Source organism: Tasmannia lanceolata, unplaced genomic scaffold (assembly GCF_043159265.1).
Source record: "Tasmannia lanceolata isolate RefF3 unplaced genomic scaffold, GAP_Taslan_0.1 ptg000003l, whole genome shotgun sequence".
NCBI classification, from domain to species: Eukaryota; Viridiplantae; Streptophyta; class Magnoliopsida; order Canellales; family Winteraceae; genus Tasmannia; species Tasmannia lanceolata.
In genome coordinates this window covers 24,237,197-24,248,947 of record NW_027518680.1, presented here as the reverse complement: position 1 = coordinate 24,248,947, position 11,751 = coordinate 24,237,197, and the positions used below count along the sequence as shown (strand labels likewise).

Here is an 11,751-nt window from a genome sequence, read left to right as displayed (position 1 = left end):
TTTGAGAGGAATGGTGAATTTTCCAATGTCGAACTCGACAACACTGAAAATCATTGATGCCTTTCTTTTTTGTATTTTTTTTCTTCTATTTGCTTTCTTTCTCCTCCTTTTCTATTTCGCAGTTTCTTTTTCATCATACAAGACTTCTTGATTGCCATGCTGATTCTGTTCAAGCCTTCCGCAAACCGTCGATGTTCTTCCATTAAAACAAGCGAGTTGATCTTTTGAAAATCATCACCATAGAAATCCAAAATCTGCAAAGTTGTAGCCATGGTGAAGGATCAACGCTCTAATACCAATTGTTACGAACCTGAATCTATTAGTAATGTGATTGATCTGCTTAGAGGGAAATCAACCTCTTCATTCACTTCGAAGAAGGATCAATCCTCCTTTGTGCACAAAGACACTTTCTCTTCATTTCTTAAAAAAAACTGGGTAAATGTTATTTATAGAAAATCCCTAATCTAAATAATCCTTATCTCTAATAAAGGGGTATGATTTTTTAGCACCCCTTGTAGGATAAATCGCATCCCTTTTAACTTGATTTGATGTCAAAAGGCGTTGAAGTTTGCCCACAATTCACATTAAAAGGGGTGTGTATTATCCTACAGGGAGTGCCAAAAAATCATCTCCCTTAATAAAATCTAAACTAATTTATTCCAGTACAAGTGGGTCCCATTTTGGCAAGTAAAAATCCAAACGTTATTGGGTAGGTTGGTTTGGGCACGTCATTGTATCCATTGGGCCCGTATCTGTAGACACCCTAATTTGACCGGACCCTAAAAAATCCCAAGATCGAATAAAAATCCCATATCCCAAAAAATCTAGAAAAATCGAGCGAAAAATAAAAAATAAGACAAGTCGAGATTGTGCAAATATCAAAACAGGTTGTGTAAATATCATTTCTCATATGTACAAGGGGTGTGAATTATCTAGATTGAGGTGTTGTCTCGAAAATGAAAAGGAGGAAATATAACCCAAGTCATCATCAAGCTAGAAGGGTCTGATTATCAAAATCATAGTTGTGTTAATCAAAGGAATAATATTGATCCCCTCACCCACAAGGTTAATCAAAGGAATATAAGAAAAATTGAATTGGTGCAAATATGGAACCATGATTGTACTGATGCCACTTCCTACATTTAAGGTCAAAGGGGAGTGTATTATCGAGTCAGGGATGTGCTCACACCAATAGCAACCCATAAACCATTTAAGAGGAAAAGATAGCTGGGGAGTGTAAGGATGAGAGTGTGGGGGTGCTAATATCAATACACCCCCCCTACATCTATTAAGCAACGATTGGGGGTTTCTAGAAAAGGGGGCTTTTCTCATTTTGGGAGAGAACATAGAGGAGAGAAGAAGGGGAACCCGAGCTAAAACCCCACTACCATCATCCGCGCCACCGTCTTCTCCGGCCTCTCTTTAATATCCGACCACCAAATCTGCACCCATCCGAGCCACCATCTCCACCCTCCTCAATCCTTCTACCATCATTTTCCTCATTATTTCTTCCTCAAACCCTAAATCCAAACCCATTTCATCACCCCTACCACCACTAACTCCGGCCGGCCACCACCTCTTGCCTCCACCACCACCACATCTCTCTAAAATTCTAACAACCATTACCTCCACCTCCACCCACAGCAACTACATCCCTTCCATTTCTCCTATCTTTTTCACTTATATTTCCACCATTTCTAATCCAAAACCCACATCAGTGACCATAGCCACCATCAAATCCTCTTCCATTTCTGTTATTAGCACCATACCCACATCTCCCCATCATCTACTACCATCGCCTAGCTTCAGCCACTATCATCCCCATCTTCTCCACGTGTCAGCCACTACAATCCACCACCATCGTCTCTACTTTTACAAACCCTACTCCATCACCTCCATCTCCGATAACCCTCTTCACTATCACAACCCAAACCCATCATCTCATAGATCCAATTAGAAATCCATATCAAATTCCCCATCAATCCCAAACCCATTTCTGAAATCCAGGCATCCTTCCCTCTAATTCCGACTTTTCATCTCGATTTCAATTGCCGCCACCCTTTGCTCCAATTCCAGTATCCAATTCCGGCAATCCCGTTAAATCCGACCCTATCTCCTCCTAGATCTAATTCCCCAACGTCTGTTGGTTTGAAACCCATCTAATTCTCATCATTTTCACTCTCTGCTTACGATCCAAAGATGGAAAAAGGAGGTGCAGTGAAGATTTAGCAATCACCGAAACAGGAAGAAGAAAAGGCGCACAATCTTCCCCATTTGGTCCATCTGTAAGTGCTTATTTCCTTCTTACTCTTATTCTAGAATTTTTGTCTGCCGTCTATATTTAATCTTCATGATTTAATCTCTTGGGATCTGTACGTGTTTGGAATTACTTAAATGTAGGGTTATGAATCCTGATAGAGATGGCAATCAGAGTATATTTTGTTTCATGGTTTTCGGGTATATGTTTACCGAGGATCACAGATTTTTCTTCATGATTTGCCATGTTTTATTAAAGGTATCCCTTAGTTTGTTTAGTCCCAGTGAATAGAATTTGGGTATCATTTATTGAAATTTGAATAGAATTTGAAATGGGTTTTGATTTTGTTGATTTGTCTCGCAACGAGTACTGGCTCTTAGTGTTTTGATTTAAAAGGTGACAGGGATTTTCCAGAGTTTTGATTGACATATTTCATGGTAGAAATGGATAAAAATACAGCATTTTGATGCGAATATCATCTGGTTTTGGGTGTATTCCAAGGAGAAGATGAACATGAATTTGGTTTTGGTTTTGAAGTGTTCTTCATTTGATTCTGATTAAAAGTTGGAAGGTCAGCAAGTGAGTGATTAACTCATCGAGCAATTCGGGTTAGCTATGTGTTGTTAGCTATGTGCTGGTCATCCAATGATATGAGCTCCCCATCCTTCAATCGCTGATCAATGTGGATCTACTTTGTTGGATCATCAGGTGATGCGAGCCCATCTTTTGAGCACCAAATAGCACGGGTAGGCTTTATTAGAATTTCAAATAATGTGGGCCCTTTTGTTTGATTATCAAATGGTGAGCTTGCTCTATTCGATCATTAAACAGTGCAAAGCCATTTGTTTGGTCATTAAGTAATGTATGCTTGCCTTGTTGAAGCGTGCCTTTTGCCCTTTGGAATTCATGCTTAAGGAAGGGGCTACTGATCTATTCCTCTTAATCTCCTTATGATTTTAGCTTATGTCTCGAACCTTTAGTTAGAGCCTTGTGTTATAGTCTCTAGGTCTTGGATTTTCCAATTTGTCCTACCCACATCAAATACCATTCAGTCCTCAATATGTAGCACATTTCAGTTTACCCCATTGATAATTCCTTGCACTTTGTTTATTTCCATTGGGCATACCCCAGGTACTTGCTTCCATTAGATTCACAGTCCATAGTTTAATACTCGAGCACCCTGTTTCTCATTTTCGGGACTTACCCTGTCTTTCGAGATCTGTCTTAGTTCTTTGGGATTACTCTATTTCTGTTTTCGCGATTACCTCCGGTATGTCTTCGGGATTTCCTCTTTGAGGTTAAGGATTCTATCTTCTTCAGGGTCATTTCCGCTTATAAGGTCTAGGGCTTCTACCTTCTTTCGGGACCATTTTCCACATGTTCCTCGGGATCCTCTGCATTTCGGGATTCCATCGATTTTGGGAACACATTGTCGGGTCTAGGCGACGACGGACGGAAACCTTCTGAGCCAAAAACCCATTTTCAATCAAAAGGGATAAAAATCAAATAACAAAAATCCAAAATCCAAAAACAACAAACACATGAAAAACACCAAAAACGTTTTTCGAAAAGCTGTTTCGAACTACGTTGGCTTGATCCTCTTCCACGAGGTACGTAGGCAGCTTGGGATCCTTATCTCCGATCCAGTCAAAATTTTCAAAATAAACATATTCAAATCATTCAAAAACATAAAAATTCTTCAAACAAATCTTTTACACCTGATTTTCGAAAAGATCTTCCCCTAGAGTTAGGAGTCCATCCTAGATGTTTGGGGTGTCTTAGAGTTAGGAGTCTGTCCTGGTTATGTTGATGCTTTGCGTGTGAGTGTCCCTAGAGTTAGGAGGCCTCGAGTACAAGTGGGTCCCATTTTGGCAAGTAACAATCCGAACGTTATTGGGTAGGCTGATTTGGGCACGTCATTTTATCCATTGGGCCCATATCCTAAGGTTCAAAATGTTGAGAAGGACAATAAGCAGGAAAATGAAATATTGTTTGTCTTTTTTAGTAGGGTTCTTAAATGTTACAAAAAATGAAGCGCATTTTGATACATTAGTGCCCCATTTGGATCTAGGAAGTGCAGTGGAATTTTGTGGCTATGTCCGGATCACAATCGTAAATAATTTCAGACCTTAGGATATGGATCCAATGGAGACAGTCGGATCCAACCGTTGCGCCTATATCATTTCCTTTGAAGTTTGGATCCTTTGGATCTATAAGACATTCTGGGTCCATTAACACATATAGAAGCTATCAATATCTAATTAGAAAAGTGTAAAACAGAGGAGTATCATTATTTTAAAAAAAGGATCGTATATATCATTTCCCTAAAATAAATCTTTTATTTTACATGTATATGTGGGACCCTCGAAGGAAATGGCCCTCGATCTCCACATAATGGAGAGCTCCGTGTGGCTCTCGATGTCGCTGCTCTTTCAATATGAATAATGGCGTGCGATACCATTGGATTTGAGGCCAAGAGACCTGAAATCGAGTCGTACCGACGATCTCCCCACGTGAATCAAAGATCCGATGGGGAATAAAGAATAGAGTCGCCATCTAGGATTAGGGCCTAGAACCCAATATGAAACTCTGTGCTAAATAAGGCATGCCAGTGCCCTAAAGTGATTGGTCTGTGCCTGGTTACGAATGGGGAAGGTGTTTGGCACCCACTCGCCCGAGAAACTCGGTCTCTAATGTCAATTTTATTAGTTTAGGGAATTTTGGGCGAAAAGGCGTAAAATGGGAACATGCATCCCCGAATAAACTATCTACATACAAAAGTGGTCCCATTTTGATCAACTCGCTCTGATTGGCCCAACTGTCTAATATCAAGCAATTAAACACACATGCATAGCCAATCAAAGGGATCTGATCAAAATGGGCCCATCTGCCATTGTATCTTCTTTTTTTTTTTTTATGGAAACGGGGTTTCCTCCTCACTTTCCATGACGTATCCACAAAATTCTAGGGATACCTCCTTTGAATTCTCTAGATCGAGGGTAGTGATAAGAAAGCCCTATTCCCATTCTTCTTTAGCTAATGATGGCACGGGGATGCTATCTCAAATATAAGAAAAGATAAAATCATACAATCACATCCACAAGCTAACAGAGGGTTGATATTAGTATCATACAACACTTGGATGGAACACTAGAATCCGCCGTCTCCCCCTTATAACACATCACTCAAATAATACAAATACATCAATGATCCTCACAATCTCTCAAATTGAGGGGGAGGCGGAAGAGGCTAGTGCAACCCCAACGTTGCATGACTCTAATACCTGTCTCCAACTACAGCTAAGCATGTATAATGCTAAGAAAGCAGTAACCAAAGACATGCTCAAAGATAAACACACGAACAAGTATATAACTACACGAGAAATAACGGTAAGTAGTAAACAATCAAAGCATTAAAGTAAAAACACTAACATGCATATAACTACGCAAGAGATAATGCTAAGCAGTGAACAATCAAAGCAGAAAAGTAAACACACTAACATGCATATAACTACGCAAGAGATATGTTAAGCAGTGATCAATTGAAGCAGTAAAGTAAATACACAATCAATCAGTAAATCATGAAATACAAAAAACCAAAGGAACTCGGGAAATCGATGAGATGTGAAAGAAACAAATGAAAGGGGAAAAATATTATTCCCTAATGAACGATAGGCTCAGGAGGGCGTGATCGTTGCCTATTGTCTATAGGGCTAATGAGTGGTGAGACTCATCACGCCGTCGCCCAAAACTAGTAAAACTACGACCAAACGCGAGAAACCTCGAGAAAACTAAGGAAGTCGCGAATGCGAGAAACCGCGGGAAAATGCGATGAAACGTAGGAAATCAAGAAGAAATGCAGTGAAACCACGAAGAAACATGATTAAACCCTGAAAAGTGGGCTCCGAATGACCTGCCCATCACTATCCTTGAATATTTTTATTTTTGTATTTTTCTTTAGTTTTTATGTGTTTTTGTTTTTTTATCCCTTTTGATTAAAAGGGGTTTTTGCTCAGGAGGTCTCCGTCCGTCGCTGCCATAACCCGAAAGAAATGTTCCCAAAATCGGTGGAATCTCGAAACTCGAAAAGGATCCCTAGGAACATGCAAAGAGTAATCCTGAAAAGAAAGGAAACCCCTAGACCCTGTAAGAATCCTAAGGAAGGAAAGAAGATGGGAAGGGTAAGGTTGGCTCAAGAAACATTCTGTCAAATCCTGACCTAACAGAGCTCTTGAAATCCATTGAAAACATCCAACATTGAAGTCAATTCTAAATTCTAATGAAAATCTCTTATATTAGAGGAAGCCCTAGAACTCAATACGTAGGCCTAAGTGTCAACCTGAAACTTGTAGAGAAGAGAGAAACACAAAGATACAAGAAGGTGTCCTGAAGTGCTACGATCCAATAAGAAAAGAAAATGAGATAGAACCTGCAATTATTAGAAAATGATTGAGCTGTTGCTATTTTTGGCCAAACTGATATGCATTATAGTGTCTCTTTTTTTTAAACCTATGAAACATGCCCAATCATGTGTTGACATCTACAATTCTCCATGATTAAAATCAGCTACCACAAACTGGGATAAGGATCAAATTAAATGATTTGAACCATCTTCCAAACTTCCAACCTTATCCCAACAGACACCACCTATCTCATCCAATTTATAGAACTAAATGATACTCCAGATCGCTACTGCCTTAACACAGATGTATAAAGGATTTGAATCAAAGAAGGACAAAAACAAATTTTGATCCCCTATAAAACCAATAAATGCTAAGAGAAGACAAGAAGGGTCATCAACAAAAATACCTTTAATCTCAATGATGGCACTAGAATTAGTTAGCTCTTCCTAATAGATCTAAACCCAAAAGTTTAACACTATTCCAAAAGAAGTATCATGATGATCAGAAACCTGATTAAGAAAGAGCAAGCCTATTGATCTGAATTCAATTGCACTAGTACAAAGATAAAATCAATCACAACAAATACCAGTGCAAAAGCAAAGGAAAGATTAACAACATGATTTTAAAACTCTGGAATAAAACTATACTTTCATAAACTGATGACATTCAAGTTATTAACTGCATTCCTTTTCCCATGCTAAGATGTAAACTAAAGCAACCTAAAATTTGAGATGCTACAATTGCATTGCAATGCAAGAGACCGAGGTTCTCAGAATCTTATGCTTTAATTCAATTTGGTGGGTGGAGAAATGAACCAAGATTCAAACTGCTCAGCAAATACAACCTGCCCTTAAATCATTATACCTCCACAGTACAGATAAACCCAATGAAATGATGACAATTCAACTTGCAAAACACACTCAGCAGAATTCATGGCCTAGAATGTTACCCATGAGTCTAGAGATAAATGAAAGATGCAGTAGTTAATATTCAAAGACACAGAATGCAATAAAAATCATAGGCAGTTCAAATTTCAAGAGAAATCATATGACAGTAACCATGTTTTGGCATTTCTCTAATCTGTTTCAGCTTTTATATCTTGACAGACTAAGTTATCTCAACCCTCAAAGAAAATTCTAAGAAATTAATAGAGCAAAAGCCAAGCAAATGTCAGAATGTGATGGGACTTACAAGGAGACGGCGTAATCATTACTTTGTGTTGATTTCTTTAAGGGATGATCAGAATGTTACAGTTCTCATTACCTTTCAATATCAATTACAAAAAAGATCAAACAAGGATTGTACGAATGTTAAAACATGACTATGCTGATACCATGTCCATAAAAAGTTAGTGAGAAGCACTTTTTCTCATTTTAGGAGTATTGCTACTGCCATGATTTGCTAGTCATGTGAACTCAACTTGCCTTTTCATTTTGAATGAGCTTTCATTAGCCTATGTTTTGGGATAACCATAACCATTGGCATACCAAAGGGCTACAATTGCTAGAAGAATTTGTGCAAGCAGTAAAAGATGGAATTTGAGCTTGAACTATAATCTACTCCTTTTAAATTTGTGAACACATATACCATCATTCTTTTAGAGACAAAGACTCTGGTCCATGCTCTTTTGACCTTAAGAAATCAATGCACATCAAAATCAATTTGGAAAACAGAACCTTTAACTTATGCCTTGAAATTTTGTAAGAAATCAAATGCTCCTTATGATCCTTTCGGACATCCACAAAGAAACCTAACTCATGATTTCCAAAATGAGAGTAACGTTACTGCAGAAAGAGATTCCAAGCATCTAGTGAGAATTCATGAGTAAAATAATGAAGAAATGCATGTGTTGAACTTGTTGAATTTGCAGAGCTTTACCAAATCAATAAGTAACCTCAACTGCTATCATGCATGGGTTGTTTGAGTAATCGCAAGATATTGAAATCGATTTTTAAGCATGAACTACTGTCAGGTCAATTCAAAATGCAGAGTAAAAAAACTGAAATCAATTAGCACAACAGATCACCAAATTGGCTTGTAAACACAAGATATCCAAGCATGAATCAAAACCAAGGTTTAATAAAGCAAACTACCATAATCGTTCCTGGATCAAAACGATTCCAACAAAATAAACACGATTGAAACTAGATCGAACAATAAAAATGATTCAGCCAAGGAAGATTCAAACAAGAATAAGCACATCATCCAACATTTAAAATGTACAGATATATTACCTGAGTTTAGATGAGAAATGGAGTGGGGAAACCTCAGATGGGATCGGATCGTGATGCGATTGCCGGAGTTACCAAAATTCGCAACGGTTGAGGAAATTACTAGACATATCGTCGGAGAAGCCGATGAGATCTTGCCGTGGTGATGGTGGAGAGGTCAGATTCCGGGCCGGAATTAATGGCGAATGGGTTAGATCTTAAGGTTGAGAGATCAGTGGAGAAGGGGATTTCCGATGGAGGTTTGGGGGAAATGGAGGAGCTTCGAAAAGGAGATGGATGGTCGAATCTGGGTTAGAAATGGCTGGAATCCATGAAACCTGCTAGGCTAGGGTTTGAAATTTGCAGAGAGATAGTGGTGGTGAAAAAGCTTGCAGAAATGGTAATTGATGGTGATGTTTGGATGGATCTAGAAGTTAGAGATGATGGTGAATGGATCTGGTGGGGAAAAAGGTCAGATCTAGGGTTTATACATGGTAGAGAAGATGATCCAAACCCTTATGCTCTCTACCCTAGCTCTGCTCTCAGATTCCCCTAGAAAACCCTAGAATTCCTCTCTCTCTCTCTCTCTCTCTCTCTCTCTCTCTCTCTCTCTCTCTCTCCTTACAGAGGGCTGAGATTGTGGTCGAATTTCTGAACTCCGGCAAGATTGACGGAGAAAATGAAGATCCGGTCGAAATCTCTCTCCCTCTGCTCCTTTCTCTCTGCCCTTTTCTCCCTTTGATAAGAAAACCAAACCCAAAAATGAGGAGCCGATCCTTTTCACGAGCTCTCTCTTCCCATTTTATAACAAGCATGTATAAATCGAGGCCCTTTTACTCCCTAGACAACTCCTTCCTTGGTTAATTTGCCCCCCTTTTTGCATGTTAAGAATTATTAACATGTTTTATTCTTTTCTTTTTGTATTATTAACATATTTCTCTTTGGATAAATCACTCCTCTTGAGTCTTTAAAGATAGTATTATATGATTCTCTTCTATTTTCAGGATCACCCCCCAGCTGGATAAATCATACCCCTTCGGCTTAATAAAAAGAAATGATGTTGCTAAGCGCACATTCACCTTGTCTTTTCCGCCATTTTCCTTCCCTTTCGTATGAAATTTTGTACGGACTTCCTCGAGAGGAGTGCCAATCTTTCTAGAGCTTTGAACCCACTAATGGGCAAAATAAGCTAGAGAACTTTGGATTTAGGTTCGGTTCTTCGGGACTTCACTAACTTCGGAATTATGATTTCGGGAACACTTGGGATTAGTATTTCGGACCCTAGGTTTCAGGAATTTTATGACTTCGGGAGTTTTAGGGCTTGGTCAAAATGGGGTGTTTATAGTATAATATATCTCTTTTTGATAGATATGAAGGGAAGGAGCCTTCCTTAATAAGTTGAGACTTTTATTCCCAAGAAAGATAACATATAAATATCTATCCCATTCTATTGATAAGGAGTCATCAAAAAAGCTAGACCGTTATGGTCTCTATTCTTGGAATCCTAAATAGGGTGATGCGATACTGTTGATCTACAAATCAAATATTCTTCTTATGTTGACTAGATGATTTTCCAACCTTTATGTTATGGAATGTATCAAAGTCTTGTTGTAAGAGTAACATCTCTTATGTCAATGATACCATCTTCTTGGCAAATGACATCCCTTATGTCAATGACACCAGAGGGATCTTAAATGAATGGAATTGGGATATTGATGGAATATAATGAAATATTACACATATTGCTGGTCATACTGTGGTTATCGCCAATTGATTCATAATCAATCTTTCGAACAATCTCGATTAATATACTGTAAGTATAAGGAAAGTAAATGTCGAATAGGTTCAAAAGATGAGAGAATTAAGGATAGCTACCAGAAAGACTAATCCAATCCATATTGATGTACCAGAAAATACAAAATTTTTGTTACTTAGCACAATAGCTGCTTCAACGGCTGCAATAGCTATAACAAAGATCAAGAAAAGTCTCTTTTTAATTGTCGACTATCAAATAAATCAGAAAATGTTACGAGATTAATATTAACTGCATTTAGTATAAGCTCAAAACAGACTTCTTTTTCTTGGACACATGACAACACGTCTTGGGTTTTCCTTGCATACTTCTTAGCTATTAGAATAAAAAAAAGTTGCTCTTTTGAAAGTGTGTTGCAGAAAAGTTAGTAAGACCGAGCTCTCTAGTAGGCGTCAAAGAGAAGTGAGGAAGAACAGAGGACTTCACCCTTATATAGCCATCCCCCTCCTCGGACCTCGTGAATCAACGATCCAGATTGTGACTGTTCGACTTCCTGAGCAGCGAGGCAACATGTGTCATCATCGTACGAATCTCAAATCTATGCTAGATGAGCCGTAAGACGAGTCTCAAATTCGTATCCAATGACACAAACAAACAATGCCAGGAAAAGAATATATTTTTTTTTTTTTACTTTGAAGATCACAAATTTTTTTTTGCAACCAACATCCCAAAAGGTTTTCATTGTTGGCCATGATTGAGAAAATGGATCTATATCCAGATGTGGGATTCATGCTTTACCTTTTTCATATTCTATATTATGCCCAAGGTTTTAAATTTTGACCGAAATCTGAAATTTTAGGTTTCGGTGGAGAACGAAACCGAAATCGGGTAAATCCGAAACCTTAAAAAATTTCGACCAAAATTTCGAAAACTCAATTAAAATTTTGATTCTCCCGAAATTTAAGGAAAATTAAAAAAAAAACTGGAATTTTAAGATTATTTAATATTCTCTCGAAATTTTGGCCAAAATTTTAGGAAGAGATAAAAATCGATTTACTACATTCGTCTGATTTTGCTCTAAATTTCGGTTTCGGTGAGGACCGAAATGCATTCCGAAACCGAAATTTAA

General features: G+C 38.2%; 1 long non-coding RNA gene across 1 annotated transcript; it reads left to right on the top strand.

Annotated features, from left to right (window-relative positions):
- Positions 1-1,344: 1,344 nt before the first annotated feature.
- LOC143854037 (uncharacterized) lies at positions 1,345-11,417 on the top strand. The gene is made up of 2 exons (XR_013237343.1): positions 1,345-2,285; positions 11,032-11,417. It is a non-coding gene; the product is annotated as an uncharacterized LOC143854037 (long non-coding RNA).
- The last annotated feature ends 334 nt before the right edge of the window (positions 11,418-11,751 follow it).